The 13,232-nt window shown below is 40.3% G+C and overlaps 1 pseudogene; it reads left to right on the forward strand.

Annotated features, from left to right (window-relative positions):
- Nucleotides 1–5,228: 5,228 nt before the first annotated feature.
- Nucleotides 5,229–5,441, forward strand: LOC112409838 (60S ribosomal protein L38 pseudogene; annotated as a pseudogene).
- Nucleotides 5,442–13,232: the final 7,791 nt, after the last annotated feature.

The following is a 13,232-nucleotide window of genomic DNA, read 5'->3' on the forward strand; positions in this document are numbered from 1 at the left end:
CTATGTCTTTTGGTGGGAGCATTTAATCCATTTAAATTTAAGGTAATTATTGAGATGTATGTTCCTATTACCATTTTCTTAATTGCTTTGGGTTTGTTTTTGTAGGTCTTTTCCTTCTTTTGTGTTTCCTGCCTAGAGAAGTTCCTTTAGCATTTACTGTAAAGCTGGTTTGGTGGTGCTGAATTCTCTTAACTTTTGTTTATCCATAAAGGTTTTAATTTCTCCTTCGAATCTGAATGAGATCCTTGCTGGGAAGAGTAATCTTGGTTGTAGGTTTTTCCTTTTCATCACCTTAAATATGTTCTGGCTTGCAGAGTTTCTCTGAAAAATCAGGTCTTAACCTTTTGGGGATTTTCTTGTATGTTATGTGCTGTTTTTCCCTTGCTGCTTTTAATATTTTTTCTTTGTATTTAATTTTTGACAGTTTGATTAATATGTGTCTCGGCACGTTTCTCTTTGGGGTTATCCTGTATGGTACTCTCTGTGCTTCCTGGGCTTGACTATTTCCTTTCCCACGTTAGGGAAGTTTTCGACTATAATCTCTTCAAATTTTTTCTCTTCTTCTTCTAGGACCCCTATAATTCGAATGTTGGTGTGTTTAATGTTGCCCCAGAGGTCTCTGAGACTGTCCTCAATTCTTTTCATTCTTTTTTCTGTATTCTGCTTCCTGGCAGTTATTTCCACCATTTTATCTTCCAGCTAACTTATCCATTCTTCTGCCTCAGTTTTTCTCCTATTGATTCCTTTGAGAGTATTTTTAATTTCAGTAATTGTGTTGTTCATCAGTGTTTATTTGCTCTTTAGTTCTTCTAGATCCTTGTTAAACGTTTCTTGTATTTTCTCCATTCTTTTTCTGAGCTTTTGGGTCATCTTTACTATCACTATTCTGAATTCCTTTTCAGGTAGGTTGCCTGTTTCATCTCCATTTATCTGGTCTTGTAGGTTTTTACCTTGCTCCTTTGTCTGTAACTTTTTTTTTTTCGTTTCTTTTTTTTTTTTTTGATGGGTGGGGCTGTATTCCTGTCTTACTGGTTGTTTGGCCTGAGACGTGCAGCACTGGAGTTTGCAGGCAGTTGGATAGAGCTGGGTCTTGGTGCTGAGATGAAGACCTCCAGGAGGCCTTGCTCTGATTGATATTCCCTGGAGTCTGAGGTTCTCTGTTAGTCCAGTGGTTTGGATTTGGAGCTCCCACCACAGGAGCTGGGCCTGACCTCTGGCCTGGTAACCAAGATCCCACAAGCCTCATGGTGTGGTAAAAAAATAAATAAATAAAAATAAAAGAAAGAAAGAAAAAAAGGAGCAGTACAATATCAAATAATAAAAAACAAAATAAAATTAGGAAGATAAAAAATATATTAGGAAAAATAAAAGTATAATTGAAACAAGTGCAACAAGATAAAATAAAACTACAACAGAGGGCTTCCCTGGTGGCGCAGTGGTTGAGAGTCCGCCTGCCGATGCAGGATCAGAACCCCAATCTAAAAGAGGAAAAAAGAAAAGAAAAAAAGCCTTGGTTATGGGGGTGGAGTTTAGGCAGGGACGGAACCTAGGCACGGGCAGGGTTTAGGGTAGGGCAGGTCTTAGGCAGGTGGGGGCCTAGGCTCAGGACCCACATAGGTGGAAAAGACCCTGGGGGCGGGGCCTAGGCAGGGCGACGTTCAAGCGTGGGGCAGGGCCTCTGCTTAGGACCTGCATGGAAGGGGATAGGCAGCATGTCAGAAGGAGGGCCTCTGGAGTGTGGAGTTCCGGAGTATGGAGGTAGGGCCCTGAATGAGGGTGTGTGGGTGGGGTTTAGGCCCAGCACATTGGAGGGGGTCTCCGAGTGTAGAGGTAGGGCCCTGGGTGGGGGTGTAGGGGCGGGGCTTGGGTTCTGCACTGCAGGAGGGAGGCTCGGAGGGCAGAGGATTAGGTCCGGGAGCCCAACAGGCTCCCCGGTGCCTAAGTGGACAGTGAAAGTACTGGCCGCATTCCCTTCTGTTCCTTTGCGCCCCTCCCCCACCATCTCCCCCAGAGTCTCCCCTGTGGTGCTGGACCCCTAACCATGGCTGAGTCCCACTGGGTGTAGGAACTCCTCCCCTCCCCCAGCCACCCCTCAGGGGTTCAGGTCCCGTCCCAACCCCACTTCTCCTCCCCCTTCACTTCCCCCCACCCCACGTCCTTCCCGGTTGCTGGGGGTTCTTCCCTTCTCCTTATGTATCCATGGTCCCCCACCAGTGGCTGATAGGTGCCCTAGTTGTGAGGAGACGCGAATTCCACGTCCTCCTAGTACGCCATCTTGATTCTGCCCTCCCATTATTCTGTAATAACCCAAATGGGAAAAGAATTTGAAGGAGAATAGATATAGGTATATGTACACCTGAATCACTGTGCTGTACACCTGAAACTAACACATTGCTAATCAACTAAAGTCCAATATAACATAAAAATTTAAATAAATAAATAAATGATAATCAATAAGTAAGATGTCTATTACTGTACATAGTCATAGCAATGATTTGCTAGTCATCTTGCTGTTCGTTCACTCAATAATGTTTTACTGAATGTACTTTTTTTCAAATACCAGTAAGCTATCCTATTTTATTTTATTTGCTAGTTAGAATCGCCAAGTGTATGAACACAAGTTTAACAATTGTACCGTAAGATCAAGAGAAAAGAAAAATGCTCTTTTGGCATCCCTTCATTTCTCCTCTTAGGTATCATTGTCTTCCCCTGAGACACATTTGGACCACTCTATAGCAAAGTGGCTTGACCCTCTCTCCTCAGTATCACTGGCAACAATTCTCGAAGCTGCTAACGGCAGCTGTGGACACTCATTGGAAATGACAGCAGACTTCAACATGGCACTGACTTGCATGAAGTTTCTCTAATGCTTAAGGAGTTTGGTCACGTGTCAGAGCTGCTCACATTAAATGATCTATTAGGTGCCATGATCTCCAGAAAGTTCATCTGCCACACAGTAGGTCAGAAGTGTCACCTCTGTTTAATGTGATACGAAGGCAAACTCCCAAACTAACTAGAGAGAAACTGGCATATGTCACTGCTGACGATGAGAAAACTGAGGCTCTCGGTTCACACCCACGATTGTGCAAATGAAAGTTCCCCACTTTAACCAGTACATAAGCTAAATGTTTAACAGTTTAAGAGTCTATGACTTAATGGCCATTGAATTTTAATACAGTATTATTAGCTTAAAATAATATTATAATGAATATAAAGTAATGCCTATAATGAGTATAGTTATGACTAAGGTGAGTGAAAGCCTTTTTTTTTTTTGCGGGGGTGGCTACAAAATGAAACTTTTGTGAGTAGTAAGTGAAAATATTAAACTGAATTTACCGAACAAGAAAGATTTTTAACTGTGAAAGAAGTCCAAGATTCATTTTCAGGTATTTGTAATATTTGTGAGGATCTGGGGTGATTCCTAAGTTGGTCAAAGACAACATCATGCATGGCAAGATCTAGCTAAAAAGAAAAATCACAGTATCGATTAAATGGAAATCAAGTTTAGTGAAGTGTCCCTGAAGATAGGGTATATAGACTCTTCAGAAGCACCCCCAAGTGGTTATCACTAGGTTAACATGGACTGGTGATTGTAAGAATTAATTATAAGGGAAAAAAAATACAATTTAAATATTTGTGCTAAAAAGTATGTACGTGCATTATATCTGACATATTTCTGATATCACAAAAGGTATCAATTGGGTTCACTCTCAGCCTTTGTCTCAAGATACATGAAAGTAAAAGAGAAAGTGTGCACTTTAGGCTGACATTTCATCATTCATTTGTATAATCTGCTTATGTTTCCCATTTTGTGTGCTTCCCTTTGTTACAGTCCAGGTAATTTTACCAATAGTCTAGAAGACTGTTAAGATGATTCCTACAGCTGAGATGTAAGTTGCATCTCTTAGAGAACTCACAAGTGTGTAAAATTTTTAAATAGACTAGGGTCATGCCGAGACTCAAATCTCCTTCCCCTTTAGACAAGTGCTTGGAAAGATAAAGCAGGTGAGTTATTTCTCCAAAACACAGTTTTGGAGTTGCGGCTAGGGCATGCTGGGACTGCAGTCTGCACACTGTTCTGTGTCTTTACAACATGTGATGACACCTCCCACAGTACTAAATTCTTTCGGATATGATTAGTCTTTACAGTCTTCCTCAAGCAGCATGACTGCCTCCTTACACTTCAAATAGACATTAAGAGACCCTAAGAGTGCAAACCATAAAAAAGAATTGATAAATTGATAATGCTATAATTTAGAAGTTTGTCCCAAAAAAAGATACTATAAACAAAAGATAATGTACAAATGAGACACCATTAGCATTGGACATAACTGAAAAAGGACTAGTCTCCTGAATATATAAAGAGCTCCTTTAACTCAAAAAGAAAATGACAGAAAAAAAAAATGGACAAAGTATGAAGAAGCAATTCATTGACCAAGAAACCCAAATGAAAAATAGATGAATAAAAAGATGCTCAGCCACACTGGAAATTAGGAAGATGTAAATTAAAACAACAATGAGATAGCATGAAATTGACAGAAAAAAAAGTCTGACACTACCAAGTACAAGTAATGTTGCAGAGCTATGGGAACTGTCATATACTGCTGCTAAGAGTTTAAATTGGTGCAATGACTTTGGACAACTATTGACAATATCTAGTAAAGTTTTTAAAAGCTCATATCCTATAAGTCAGCAACTTCCCCCTAAATCTGTGTTTCTCAACAAGGAGAGGAGTAGTTCACCTATCCAGGGGTATTTGGCAATGTCTGGAGACATTTTTAGTTGTCACATCTGGGGTTGCAAAGGCAAGGGAGGAGGGAGGGGCTACTACTGCAATCTAGTCCATAGAGGCTTAGAGATACTGTTAAACTTCCTACAAAGCACAGATTATCCCTATGCCCAAAGAATTATCTGGTTCAAAATTTCAGCAGTGCTGAGGTTGGGAATGATGGCCCCCAAAAGACTTGTCTACCTGGAATCTGTGAATGTGACTTTATTTGGGAAAAGGGTCTTTGCATGTGCAGTTAAGGATCTCAAAGTGAGATCTTGGATTATCTAGATGGATCCAAAATCCAATGACAAGTGTCCTTATAAGAAGACAAGGCACAGGTCTCTCAGGCCCTATGTGGGGATTGGGAGGTAATCCGTGGTAATCCACGGCCGGGTGATATCTGGGGACCCCGGGCCTGGATGGAAAGTTCCAGCCGCGCTCTCCACGCCTTGTCACCATGCCTCGCAAAATTGAGGAAATCAAGGACTTTCTGCTCACAACCACGCGAAAGGACGCCAAGTCGGTCAAGATAAAGAAAAATAAGGATAATATGATGTTTAAAGTTTGATGCAGCAGATACCTTTACACCTTGGTCATCACAGACAAAGAGAAGGCAGAGAAGCTGAAGCAATCCCTGCCCCCAGGTTTGGCAGTGAAGGAGCTGAAATGAATCACGCACACTGACTTGAACAGTATTAAAATTTTTAAAATTCTCAAAAAAAAAAAAAAGAAGAAGAGGAGGCACAAACAGAAGAGGAGAGACACAGAGGAGATGGCCACGTAAAGACAGAGGCAGAGATTGGAGTAAGCATCCCCAGGCCGAGTGCCAACAGTCAACAGAAGATGGGACAGGCAAGAAACGAAATCTCCCCTAGAGCTTCTGGAGGAAGTGACTGACACCTTGATATGGGGCTTCTGCCCTGCAAAAATGTAAGAGGAAAAAATCTGTTGTTCTAAGCCACCCAGTTTTTAGTAATTTGCTGTGGTAGCCTGGAGACTAGATATACACTCAAGGGAAACACTTGCATATGTTTGGGAGGAGAAAGGTACAAGGTTGTAATTGAAGTTCATTATAGCAAAAAAAAAAAAAAAAGAATTGAAACAACCTAAATTTTTTCTCAAGAGGAAAATTGAAAAATGTTTTGAAGTATATTCACTTAATGTTCTACAGCAGTTAAAGAAAAAAAAGAACAAATTGGAACTGCATGTATCAGAATGTGTTAATTTCACAATATAATACTGAGAGAGTAAAAGCCAGTTCAGAAGGATATATAAGGTATGATACCATTTATATAAAGTTTTTAAATCTACAAAGCAATATTCTATAATATTTATGGCTATCTAAATCTGTGGCAAAAGTATAATAATGTGGGTGATAAACACTGGTCCCCCAGTAGTGAGTACTCCTGCTATGGATATGGAGGAAAAAGAGAGACAAGGGGTGTACAGGAAGCTCCTCTTTGCATCTGAAATATTTAACATCTGTACTTAAAAGAAATAGTCTGATGAAGATCTGGCATGATATTAAGATCTGATAAAGCTGGGTTTTGCCATCTTGTACTGGTGTCCATTCTTCTGTGTTTTAAATCATTTATGAGAAAATTAACTAGTCAAGGTTTATAAGACATGGAAATGTATGCCATGTAAAATAAATCAGAATGATGTTTACAGCTGTCAGCCTAGTAATGAAGAGACAGTGAAGTGATGAGGAAACAGGATACAGGTGGGGCGTTGGATTCAACACAGAGATGGAGCCCTAATGAGCTGGGCAATCAGAGCACAGATGCATCCCTTTTGAAAGCTTTCTTCAGGGAGTCTCCTCTTTTCCTCCCCACCTGTCTCTCTTCTAGTTCTTTTATTATTTGATTTCAGTTGAGACCATCCTCCCTAGTTTTTCTTTGGTTCAAAATTACATCTAGGAGAGTGGTAAATGAGAGGGGGAAATGAGGATGGAGAGACCTCCGTCCTTGTTGTTTTGATCATCAAGAGCCAACCAGGAGATTTGCATCAGTGAGTTATACTGTCCTAACCGTACATTTCAGATTTGGAGGAATTGCAGCTGTGATGTCTTCCAAGGGACTTCTGAGCACAACAGCATAACTGTCTTATTAGTGCTTCTGGGTCCTGGCTCTGGGGTTCCTCGAGGAAGGCAGGGCCAGCTGAGCAACACAGATGAAATTTGTGAGCCTAGTTGAGCTTGTGAATATGTACAAAGTCCAACTCCAGTTGTTTGTGATTATGAACTTAGTCAAAGTACACCAAATCAAGAGCTAGGGGAGGTATCTGAGAGGAAAAAACGAATAATAAAACACTATGGTGCTGGCACGTGGGGACCACTAGTAGTTTGGAGATGTTTTGGGAAGAAGAAAATATCCTGATTGTTTAACAGTCTAAAATGCCTAGGCTCCTTCCTTTCATGTTGTCCCTCATGACAAAGACTGGATTTTGATAACAATGACTGGCTTGGAATAATTAGAAGAAAGCACTATTTCTTTGTACCAAAAAAAAAAAATTATAAACTGAACCGCTTCACTCATGAATTTTTATATTAGATGAGGGACTTCCAAATGTAGGATGGACATTCAGTGCTATTCTAAGAAAAAAAAAACCACCCTGTATTTCCAATTTTGCAGCTCATTATCTTTCTTTGTTCACTACATATATATAATCTGCTCCAAAACTTCAAATTAGGAACTTATTTATAGCATAATTCTTGCTAACCTTGATATTAACCCCAAAGCTTCTGGACAAGCGCTACTTTTGGGCTTTGCATATCATCTGTTCTTTCCCCAAGATGTACTCACTAGGATACAAATATTTATTTATGCAATTATCTGTTTACTGTGTTCCCACCTAGCTAGACTGGAAGCTCTATGAGGGGAGAGAGAGTGACTGTCTCGTTCAGCACTTCATGTTAGTGCCTATCATAGAGTTTGCCCCATAGTAAGTGCTTATAATGGACTGAATTATGTTCCCCCAAATTCATATGTTGAAACTAACTTCCAATGTGACCATATTTGGTGATAGGGCATTTAAGGAGGTAATTAAGGTTAAATGAAGTCCTGATCTGATAGGACTGGTGTCCTTGTAAGAAGAGGAATAGATATCAGAACTCACCCTCTGTGTGTTCACAGAATAGAGGCCATGTGAGGACACAGCAAGAAGCCAGGTGCCTATAACTCAGCTCACCAGAAACCAACCCTGATGGCACCTTGATCTTGGGCTTCTAGCCTCCAAAACCGTGAGTAAATAAATTTGTTGTTTAAGACACCCAGCCTGTGGTATTCTGACCTAATACATTGTTCAATAAATTCTTATGAAATAAATGGTGTTGTGTTGATGATGATTATGAGAAATTACAGGCTGATAGAACATAAATGCTAAGTATGTAAAGGCATAAGCTATTAAACCAACTTTAAATACAGATTTAGTGCTTCCTAAATACACAAAAATAATTCTATCCACAGATCAAAGATGTTTAAATTACATTCCCAAGAACAGATGCAGAAAACCATATTTCATTATTGATTGGGTTATTTTTTTTTTAGTAAGTGGAAGTATTCATTTCAATTTTTAAAACTTACTTGACCTTCTTAATCCATTTTGGTAATTTCCATGATTATTAAATAAGAATTCAAAATGCTCACACAATCCTACAAATGTTAAGTAACTATGTCCAAAGTACCTCGATTGACTGAGGCCTTTTTTCACTTGAACGTGGAATTGAAGAGGGATTAATTAATGTTTCTTTAGGACATGAGAAATTTATTCTTTTCCAAATATACATGTTTTTCCCACCCCACCTTCATCAATATTATGTTTCTCTTATCTTCTCCCCAGTGCCCAAATCATTTGTTTCATTGAACTATCACAATTAGAAATTACAGATTTATTTGTGTAATTCTTAATCTGACTCTCACCAAACAGTAAGCTCCATGAGGAAAGAAATTATGTCCAATTTTATCTTAGCACAGTATTCTCTGTACCAAGCACCATGACCACCATATAGTAGGCCCTTAATAAATATTTGTTGAATAAATTAATGCATTTTAGAGGAATAATTAAATTTTTACCCTTTTCACTGAACTCCAAGGCAAGGTAACTCTTGCCTTCATTTTAACATGTAAAAACAACCCAATTAAGTCAGCTACTTTCAAAGGACCATTTGGAATTATTTGCACACCTCAGAGTTCCGCACTACAACCACAGGCAACACAGAAACATTTTCTCTTGCCAGAGCTGAATGAATCCATCAAAGGAAGTAAATGTTGCCAATGACTTCTAAACACTCTTCTGGGTGATTGGCAAAAGAGAGCATAAAACGGGCTTTGCCAAGTGGACCAGTCATTCTCTCTGAATCAGCACTCATCATGATTGACTTAGCACCCAGGAACTGTCCTCCAAAAGTCCAGAAAACAAATACACTTGCTAGATGAATGTGAATGTGAATGTGAATGTGAATGTGTTTGCTTTTGCAATTTCCTCTGACTCACAGTGACTGATGCGTGGTGCTATGGGTCATAATGAAAAAGCACAAAAATCTAATCATTGGTACCTATAATGAGCTTTCCTTAGCTAAGCCCCCTGAAATTGTATCTGAGCAGAGATCTTTCCAACATGCTCTGGTGACCTAGGTCATTATCCAATCATTTATATTTTTGGAAAGGCCTTTGAGCAATAAGCTGAGAGTGTTTCATAGTCTTTAAAATCAAGTCTGTCAGAGAACACATTGCGGAAAAGCAAAAGTTCATGACATAAATCTTAATGTTGGTTTAAAGTTTAATAACTCTTTCTACATTCTCATCTTCTAGTCATTTACTGTGTGTATATAAGGAAGTGCATTATACTCAGGGGGCCTACTAATCAGCGGGGAAGAAATTGGGGAGGTGCATTAAGCCTTTTAGGCCATTAGGATATCATTTAGTTCATTGGAGAAGGTCACTTACTTACAGCAAGGAGCCAAGGTCCTTCCCAAAGATGAGCCATTTAATCCCAGCTCACCCACATGATCCTGCCCAATGTGCATTTTCCTAGTTTCATTTCCTCTGTAGGTTTTCTTTGATTTGTGCTATTTTATTTCCCATTTTATAGTCACGTTGTCCAATTTAAACTTAATTAAAACTTGCAATTAGAAAAAAAAGGATAGTTCTAGATACCTCCCAAGAAACACTTCATTAATGGGAACTACTTAATAAGCAAATATCTCACTGTGCAGACTAGAGCCAAAGCTAGGGCTTCAAAGACCCGACATGTTTTTTCCAAAGTCTGGGTCGCGATGGCCAGGGATGACTAAATGCCTCAGGGCTAGAGAGTTTGGAGCCTAACCAAGATCAGCATCTTTGGCTTGAGGTATTGTGTTCACCTGATGACTGTGATTGACTCAGGAGTGAAGCATGATCTAAATGGAAGCAAACAAAGCCAAACCAATGAAGGTACTTTTTCTGGAACTATTGGGGAAGATGCTCTATCTTCTCTGTGCTTTTCAAGCTGATAAATTGTAACTCTGGAACTTCTAGAAGCATGGGATGCCAAAAAAGAGGTAAGGAGAGCCTAAAACTCTAAGTGACAAATTATTGGAAATGTAGTTTAAACACTTGATCCAGCTGTGCTTGAAGCAATATTTACTACTGCACTTTCCAAGTACACAGGCATCCCTTCCCCAGAAAAGCCCCTCTCCACATTTTTTTCCCTTAGACCTCAGACCTATTGAATCAGAATCTCCATTTCAACAAGACCTCTAGGTGATTTGTATGCCCATTAAAGTATTAGAAGCACTAGCTTTAGCCCTCTTGAGTTGTACTTTTTTTACTTGCAGCTGAAATACTTCTTAATAAATATTGGTAGGCTCTATTATTTCTGTTTTTACGAAATAGGATACTAAGAAAAGTTCAGTTGTTCAGGATCATGCACGTAGTAAATGGCGGAACTGGGCTCAAAACTCGGCCTGCCTGTCTCCAAAGCACATGTCCTTACCACATGGGCCAAACCACAAGGACTCTGCTTGACCCTGACTGACTCTGTTTTCAAGTGAATCCACGATGTGATAGGCGAGGTCAGCAGATTGGAGATTCAAAGAAGAGTTGCAGTTTGAGTCCAAAGGTGGTCTGCTGACAGAAATCCTTCTTGCTTGGAAAAGATCAGTCTTTTTAAATTATTAATTTTTATTAGAGTATAGTTGCTTTACAATGTTGTGTTAGTGTCTGCTGTACAGCAAAGTGAATCAGCTACACATATACATATATCTCCTCTTTTTTGGATTTCCTTCCCATTTAGGTCACCACAGAGTACTGAGTAGAGTTCCCTGTGCTATAGAGTAGGTTCTCATTAATTATTTTATACATAGCAGTGTATATATGTCAATCCCAATCTCCCCATTCATCCCAGCACCCCCCTCCCGAGAAGGTCAGTCTTTGCTCTATTAAGTCCTTCAACTGATTGGATAAAGCCCACCCACATTATGAAGAGTAATCTGTTTTACTCAAAGCCCACCAATTTAAATGTTAAACTCATCCAAAGAAACCCAACCAAACAACAAGAACAAAAACAACCACCTTCCCAGAAACATCCAGAACACTGTTCGACCAAATATCTGGACACTGGCCCAGCCAAGTTGACACATAAAATTAATTATCACCATTTTATGGATTGATGGAGGCAATACCTTTGCCTCCTTGTGTGGAACCTGGCAGATTCAACCATCTAAGAAAAGCGCGACAGTAACTACTAATCTCTAGGATGAACGTAACTCTCTTGCCCTGGCACAAGGTCATTCTCCAAGGAGTTTTATATGCCACTATGGTTAGGCCTGGAAACTCAGCAGAGGCCAGTCTGGCCACAGCTGCCCCTGCTTAGGGGCTTCCCAGGTGGTGGCAGAAGGTTCTTGTTAGTACAGGTAAAGGCTAAAAAGGTCGCTGGTCATCAGAAACATGAACGGCAGCCTGAGAGGACATGGCTGGCCAGGTGGGATTTCTGTCCTGGTTTTCTGTCCTAAAGGAATGTAGCCAACCAACCTAAGAAGAAAAGACTCCTATCTCTTCCTGATTTGCCTTCCTTTTTTAATTGCATTGCTTGTTTTGTGGTTTGGATGTCACATATTTCAAAGAAATATTTGGGTTTCTCTGGATTAGACTTTAGCTTGTTACCTTGGTTTAATGCAAGTGAATATGTCTCCATGCTTTGAGGATAAAAATCCACCATATTCTTATTTATACTCTCACCTTTAAGCTTTTTGTCTTTCTTTCTACAATATTTTTTTCCGTATTTGCCCTAATAGTTTTTCTGTTTCCCAATTAGACACACCTTGGGATACCCATAGGTTACCATATCCATAAGATATAATTCCCTGTGTAGAAGGCACCCCTGACTTACTGGGATGATGGTCGCTCCCGACTTATCACATCCATCTGCTGTTACGTCAGCAGTCATGGGGTTTTAGACCCACTGTCTCTGATATAGAACAGAGCTCAGGAAGCAACATGCCAGAGGGCACAGTGTTATATATAATTGTGTCTTCTAGGCCTTGGATACCATTTAGTCATATCCAATAGGAGCTGCAGGTGTGACCTCTGTAAGGAACCAGAGGGAGCTGCTAAGCCACCTGAAGGACCCTCGGAGGGCACAGTATACAGGCCATGGTCAATTTCAAGTGACACCAAGTGGACAGTAAGTCCACTTATTTACAAGTTGGCCTAAGTCCTTGCTTCCACATATTCAAAGGGAAATCCACTTGTGAAGAAGGATCAAGTAGAAACTCTCTAGATCAGGAGCTATCCTAGGGGAAAAAAAGGGGTGGAGGGAAAGGGGGTACTTTACTACAAGGTCAATGTCAGGATCCATGTTAGGCTCCCTGGACTTGGAACGTTAGCACCACGGAGAGGGAGTGATGTACCTCACCTCAAGACCCAGCTAGAATACTCCTGGAAAGCAGAGAAGCAACTGAGTTTCTCCACCTCTCAGCACACCACCAGCGTACAGTCCTCAAGAAGTGACTTTAAACAACCTAAAATGAAAATCTCATCAAGTCATTCCCCTACCTTAAACCCTGAAAGATTTCTAACTGCCCTTACAATTAACAATAAAAATAATAATACCAAAGGTTGGCATTGTTTCCTATTATTTCCACTGTGCCAGGCACTGGCATAAATGCTTTATGTTCACCTACCCTCTTCTCCCACCTCATACTCTGCCTGGCACCCATGCTGAACTTGTCCAATTCCTCAAAATGCCTGTGTCCCCTCCCTCTCCAGGTGTTCCAATATATTGTTTCTTTTGCAAACACTCTTCCGCAGCTATGGTCTTGGCAGATTCCTTTCCTATTCAGATCAGCTTAGATAGCATGTCCACAGGGAAGCATCTCTGTTACCCCGTTCAAAGTTACTTCCTCTTTTTTTTTTTTGGCCATGCTACGCTGCATGTGGGATCTCAGTTCCCCAACCAGGGGTAGAACCTGCACCCCTTGCAG

Source organism: Neophocaena asiaeorientalis, unplaced genomic scaffold (assembly GCF_003031525.2).
Source record: "Neophocaena asiaeorientalis asiaeorientalis breed wild unplaced genomic scaffold, Neophocaena_asiaeorientalis_V1.1 scaffold336, whole genome shotgun sequence".
Classification (NCBI taxonomy): Eukaryota; Metazoa; Chordata; class Mammalia; order Artiodactyla; family Phocoenidae; genus Neophocaena; species Neophocaena asiaeorientalis.